Source organism: Nicotiana attenuata, unplaced genomic scaffold (assembly GCF_001879085.1).
Source record: "Nicotiana attenuata strain UT unplaced genomic scaffold, NIATTr2, whole genome shotgun sequence".
In the NCBI taxonomy this organism is placed as follows: Eukaryota; Viridiplantae; Streptophyta; class Magnoliopsida; order Solanales; family Solanaceae; genus Nicotiana; species Nicotiana attenuata.
The window spans coordinates 262,991-270,198 of NW_017671448.1; positions in this window are offsets into that span (position 1 = coordinate 262,991).

Here is a 7,208-nt window from a genome sequence, read left to right on the forward strand (position 1 = left end):
CATTACTATTCATCTTATGAATGACAGCCTAATCCCATCACACACTTTGGAACATTCATCCATCTATTGTTATTTCACTTTAATGTTTATCTATAATCTACCACTGATCACTTGAAACCTCTTATGTGATATATTGTCACTAGGGCTCACGTCTCATCGGGGAACATCTGGAGTTATTTTTCTGATCCACTTAGGGTCAATACTATACTTCAATAACCGCATTTTATAGCATCCCAACGTGATTCACCTTATGGGGGTATTTTAATCCTATACAATTTAAAAAATCCCTTTTCTTTCAATTATTACCCAATCAAAGGCCTAAACGTCATCCTCTTATCTATCAAATTACACCCTTATTCTACCATTACGGAAGCATTCAATCTCTTCTAAATTCTCCTAGTCTTAAACTCCTCTGAGTTCACTCATGCTATACTAAGCTTTTTATAACTTATGGAAACCATTAGCTCTCTTGTTGTGATGGGTTTAATCCCGAAGACTTACCTATTCTCATCACCTTCTCACTCACCTTCTCTTATCCTTACTCCTGTCTAGCTAAAACCTTGTTGTTCTACCATACTTTAGCTTGCGACCTACGTATATCAATTTATACTACTCGCAACCTTGAACTTGCTAGGACCATAGATTTCCTTATGTTATTTTTGGACCTCAAGCGAGACATCATATCGTCTCTAACTCTTCTTTACTCTCTTAACTAGACCTCTTGGAGACCACAAGTTGGGAAACATACCACTGACAACACCACTATCATTTCTTGATACAGAATTACGACGCTTCCATCCCTCTATTTGATATCTGGATTATTCTTAACCTTTTGTACTTGGGCATCTTGTACCTTCTTCACATGTACCTTACTTATATTTAAATTTTGCATCGTATCTTCTATCTCTTTCGTAACCTCCCTTCAACATAGGTGGAATTTCGATCCATACCTTAAAACTCTACTATAATACTTGCACATCATGTGCATACACAATCCCGCAAAAGCTTCATACTAACTTCTTATGAGGTTAGTACTGTTCTAACTAGATTTATCATAGAGTCGTAATAGAATATGGCCATGTACTATCTCTTTTGTACCTCTGATATTTAGAGTGATTCTACAATGTTCTGAATCATGATTTTTATACTCATCGGGGTCTAATAATCAAACTCCTAATTCAGTTAGCTTATGTAACTCTTTTGTTTCCTCTTTTATCTCGGCCTTTAAGTAGGCTTACTTTATCTTCTAATATGCGGCTCAGGGTATTATTTATTACTTTTTCCCCTCGTGGATGCTATGGAACTCCATGATATAACGTTCTAGCAATTCAAGCTTTTGTCTATGACGTGGACTCGGTTCTTTCTTTTAACTTATACTGGTGTCTCCTATAGCTGTATCATTGTCAACATATATGCTCCACGGATAACTCTGGGCACGTTCAAGGACGAACGTATGTTTATGTGGGGGAGGATGTAACGACCCAATCGGTCGTTTTGAGCTTTTGCACTTCGCTCGCCAATTCTCGGTCATTTCTAGCCCCGTATTATGCATTATGAATTATGTAAATCATTGGTTTCGGTTTCAGGGTAATCGGAATGAATTTAGAAGAACAGTTCTCAATTTGAAACTTGAAATTTGAAAATTTTGACCAAGTTTTGACTTGTTTGTTAATGATCTCGGATTGGAATTTTTGTTATTTGGTTAGCTCCGTTGGGTGATTTAGGACTTAGGGGCGTGGTCGGAATGTGTTTTGGAGGTCCGGAGTAGATTTAGGCTTGAATTGGCGAAATTGAGATTTTGGTGTTTTCCGGTTGATAGGTGAGATTTTGATATATGGGTCGGAATGGAATTCCGAAAGTTGCAGTAGCTCCGTTGTGTGATTTTTGATGTGTGTGCAAAATTTCAGATCATTCGGATGTGGTTTGGTTGGGTTTTTGATCAAAAGCGTAAATCAGAAGAATTTGGAAACTTAGGCTTGAATCCGATGTGTTTTGGTTGATTCGATGTTGTTTGAGGTTTTTTGAAGATTGGTATAAGTTTGAATAAGGTTATGGGATATGTTTGTGCTTTTGGTTGAGGTCCCGGGGGCCTCGGGGTGATTTCGGATGGTTGACGGAGAAATTTGGAATTTTGGTGAGCTGCAAATTTTCTGCTTCTGTTGTTTCCGCACCTGCGGATTGGTGATCGCAGGTGCGATGCCGCATATGCGAGGTAGAAGGCCGCGGAAGCGGAAGAAGGTGAGGTAGGGTGTGACCGCAGAAGCGGTTGGGTACCCACACCTGCAGTGGCGTAGGTGCGGAGATAGCATCGCAGATGCGAAAAGTTGGGAATAAGTGAAAAAACGCAGAAGCGGCTCTTGGACCGCAAAAGCGGTATAGCAAATGCGGTTGATTGACCGCAGATGCGAAAATACCGGGGTCAGAAAGTATAAAAAGGTTCCCTTCGCGATTTTGAGTGGGTTTTCACCATATTTCATTCGGGAGAAAACTTTGGAGAGCTAATTGAAGAGGGATTTCAAGAGGGTTTCATGGAGGTAAGATTTTTGGACCCTAAACTTGTTTCTATGATGAATTTTAACATTTGTAAGCTTGAAATCCATGGAAAATCAGTAGAAAAAATGGGTAAGTAGGGTTTGAGATTAAGAGGCCTTTAAGTGGGGATTTGAGGGGCCATTTCAGGTCCGATTTTGATGTTTGTATAGACTCATGAGAGGACCAGGATTCTATTGATGTAATTTTTATTGGATTCCGAGATGTGGGTCTGGGGCTGGGTTGGGGCAATTTCGGGATTATTTGATATAAATTGGATATTTTTGAATGCACTTTGTTCCCTTAGCATATTTTAATGGTTATGTACTATTATGGCTAGATTTAGAGAATCCGGAGGTCGATTCGTGAGGACAAAGACATCACGGGCTAGAGTTTGGATCGGATCGAGGTGAGTAATTATTTAAATGCTGTCATGAGGGTATGAAACCCCAGAATTTCACAGCATTCGGCTATGTTGAGGCGAGACACGCGCTAGACGACGAGCGTGGGGTCGTGCACTGTTGGGGATTGTGACTTAGTCCATCCCGAGTGGCTGTTTTACTGCGTAGTTGATGGCTAATCGTTTGACATTATTATATTTTAGGCTGAATGCCATATTTGGGCTTCGTGCCAACTGTTTGAACCCTTAGGGGATTTTATGTGATATTTTCCTCACTGTTTGATTTCATACTTGTGCTCAATCATGCTATATTTTCACTATTTTCAAAACTCAGCTATGTTGTTCTGTTTTAAACACATTAAATGATATTTTGCGCTGAGCTTCATATTTTACTGTTACCCGTGTGGCTTATGCGATTTCGACTGAGTAAGGCCGAGGGCCTGTGTTGTGAGGATACTTTTGGGTCGGGCTGCACGTCGCAGCAGTGATATATAGATTATGCTAATGAGGTCGAGGTCCTGAGATTGTACGGCACGAGGTGGCTTGAGATTGATATGAGGCCGTGGTCCTGCTTATGATGCCACGAGATGGCTTGATATTGCGCTTGGGCCGTAAGGGGCCCCTGCCGGAGCCTGTACACCCCCAGTGAGCGCGGGTACCCATTGTGATATGAGATATAGCCCGAGGGGCTGGTAATGTTCAGTGATTTTGCCCGAGGGGCTGATACTGCTGTTACTGTGCCGAGGGGCAGTTCTTATGTGCTTACCTTTTCTAGTTGTTTTTCCTGTATATTGTTTGACTGTTAAAAGGCGTTTATGAGATTTCAGTGCCTAATTATACTTCCTGATTTTGTTATGCCTCTTATAGCTTAATGTTGTGTTTAACGTGATTTTATATCACTCAGTCTTCATTTATTTTTATTACTCACTGAGTTGGAGTACTCACTTTACTCCGTGCACCCCTGTGTGCAGATTCGGGCGCTATAGGTCCTGCTACTGCGAGTTGATAGTTCTAGCAGATCTTTAGAGATTTACTAGGTAGCTGCTGGGCGATTCGCAGCCCAGTGCATTCTCCCTTTATCTTAGCTCTTTTTTATTCAGTTATGTAGTAGTGGAGTAGACTTCTGACTTGTAGAATTGTTTTAGATGCTCATGACTGATGACACCCCGATATCGGGCTGTGTTGGTTTTATTTCCGCAAGTTAAACTCTTAAATGCATATTTTGGGATTTTATTTTTGACTAAAGACTTAGTAGTTTTTATTTTAATTGTTTAAATTGAATTAGAAGTGTGTCGGCTGGCCTTGTCTTCACGAGAGGCGCCATCACGATCGGGTTGGGTTTAGGGTCGTGACAAGTTAGTATCAGAGCCTAGGTTACATAGGTCTCATGAGTCATAAGCAGGTTTAGTAGATTCTCACGGATCGGTACGGAGACGTCTGTATTTATCCTCGGGAGGATGCAGAACCATTAGGAAAAACTTCACATTCTTAAACTCTTATCGTGCGTCCTTGATTCAGCTTGGAATATAACTCTTTGAATTCCTTCTATGCATTCGTATGCGCGAACGAGCACTCAATATTATATTTGCATCGATGATCTGTGTGTGTTGATGTTGGGCCAGTCTGCAGGACTCGAGGCCGGATTTTTGCCTATGGCTTGAGCACCTAAGTGCTGACTGTGTGAGTACGTGTTTTTAAACTTATATGTTCGGTAGTGTCCCTAATTGTAGAAGTAATGGCCGGTTGGCTATGCGATGAGTATGTTATGAATGCGAGATGTAATCATATGATTTGGAAGCGACGAGAAGGGTCCACTGCAGGATAGAAGAACTATTAAGAGCTTGATTTCCATCCTGATTTGAGGTATAGCCCCGAGTTATGGGTGTGCGAGGAATCTTTTCATGTGTCCTAGTTGGGAGTGAAGTCAATTTCATGTTGCGGTATGAGCTCAAACTCCATAAGATTAAGTGACCGCGTAATGTCTATGACGGTGGAAGGGTATGAAGAGATGGTAGTTTGAGGCGAAGCATGTGGGTTATCTCCAGCGGAGTGTGCTGGAATTTGTGTGATCCCTATGTTGTTTTGTAGCGTGATCTCTATTACCAGGGAAATATATGTATTATAATTTGAATTTTGATCGCTTAAGAGAGTGGGCTTGACTATTACGAGGGTGAATGCAAGATTTGCAGAAGATTTGAGGTACTAGATGGTCGGTGTTTCACGAGTTTATGAAGGACCGAGTTTAATCTAAATATGGTATTATGGCAGTAATAGAGTATAAGCATTATGAGTTATCGTGTGTGTTTTGATCTATGGCTTTGAGCCAAGTGGGGGAGTCAGCTATTGAGTTGTTGATTGCACGGTTATGTGCTATGTTGGTTCCACTTTGAGGTGTGTTGGTGAATCAGTTATGGCTTACGGAGATTGAGACTGGGGATGGCTCGAGTAAAGGGAAGTTCTTGACAAAGGTTATAGTATGCTTTATTGGTGTGTAAACATCACGGAATGTCTTGAGTCGTCGTTGGCAAAGGATGTACGGTGCATAGAACAGGAAGTTGTTTGGTTGCATTAAGGTGAAGTTACACCCTGTGGTGTCGGAGTGCTAATGAGGCACAGGTTGTTTGGTTCATTTAATCAGTCTAGTTACGATTTGAGTAGAGTGGATGACTCTCGAGAATGGTTCTAATGGGTTCAAGTTTTACATGTAATAATTGGAGATTTCCAAGTTGTATGTGTTGCTAGAAAATAAGGTTGCACTAGAAGGTGTCAAGACTAGTAGTATTTCTATATCATTATGGGGTTCTATATAGCAATATCAGGAAGGGAAAGGTAATGGCCTTGGATTCGCAGGAAGTCCTTTCAGGGTAGGTATTTTGAATGTGGTACTTTTGGGAATAGTTAAGAGAGAATTCAGCGGCTTATGAGCCTTAGGTGGTGTGGTTTTACGTTAAAGTTTGTGGGGCAAGTTTTAGTTAAGGATAGTGATGTACTAGCAAGGAAACATATGAATTTGAAGGTAATTCAGAAGGAACTCAGAGGATTAGGACAACTTGGTAATAGGCTGGATCGGCATGGTAATGGATATGATCGGTTCTTGGGTGCTAATGAAGTGGTGGGTTTCCACACGTGTTTCGTGGTAATGCTCTTATGTTTTGATGGCTCGTGTAGCTTGGTCGAGTTAGAAGGAGTCAGTCCTGATGGTTCAGTTTTGTGCAAAGGGGATTCGTAGAGTCCTTGATAATTTCTACCACGGTTAGAGATGTATATTTTCTACTGGCATGAAGAGCATGGGATGTATAGTGAATTTCTCCTAGATGGGATCAAATGAAAAAGTTCTTGGCTGGTTGAGTACGTAGTTTCTTATAGCTCGGAGTGAATTATAAAGTTCTCATATTTATCATAGGATGGTATGGTGTATGCGGTATGGTGTGTAGGACTGAGATTTGCATCTATAAGGTTACGGTTCAGTTCTAAGAGGAAGGTCATTAATTCTTAAGCAGCATGGACAGTTTTTGATGACTAGATAAATGATATTACTAGCTGGTATGGCTTGATGAGAGTATACATTATAGAAAAGGCAATGGGTTTGAGTTGAGGATACTTCATTAGTATTATAGGTGTGGCATGTTTTCGGACGGCGGAAATGGGATCGAATATGGTAATTCGTGTGTTTTATGGACTTGGAGACCTGAGTGGATCCTTTGTTGCTTGGGTATGTTTGATTTGGGATGTGATATTAAGTATATACTGGTTGTCTCAGTGTTGTGTTATTCTGGGCTGTTGCGCTAAGACGACGATGTTGGCTATGCCGTGAATGCCACGGATTGAGTGGTGAGATTCGACGGATTATGATCCCCGTAAGGTGGTTTCATTTTTGAAGACCCAGCAGATGGCTGGGGAGGGTTGTCTTTCTTATTTGGCCTTCGTGATGGATAGCAGTGCAGAGACTCCTACCATGATTCAGTTCCGGTGGTGAGGAATTTTCCGGATGTGTTTCCTGCTACCGAGCATGCCGCTGGACAAGGTTGTCGATTTCGGTATTGATTCGGTGGCGGGCACCGTATCATATGGCACCGGCGAAGTTAAAGGAGTCGAAGGAGTAGCTTCAGAAGCTCCTTGATAAGGGGTTCATTAGTAGGCCAATATGGAGGTGTGTTCTAAATCGAGTCGGCTTGGTTGACTCCGAGTCGTATTGTTGGGGGATGTGTTGATTCGATTGTTATTGAGCTTGTTAGTGATCTGGGGAGATCTATGAGTTATCTCTCCGTAATGCGAGGTG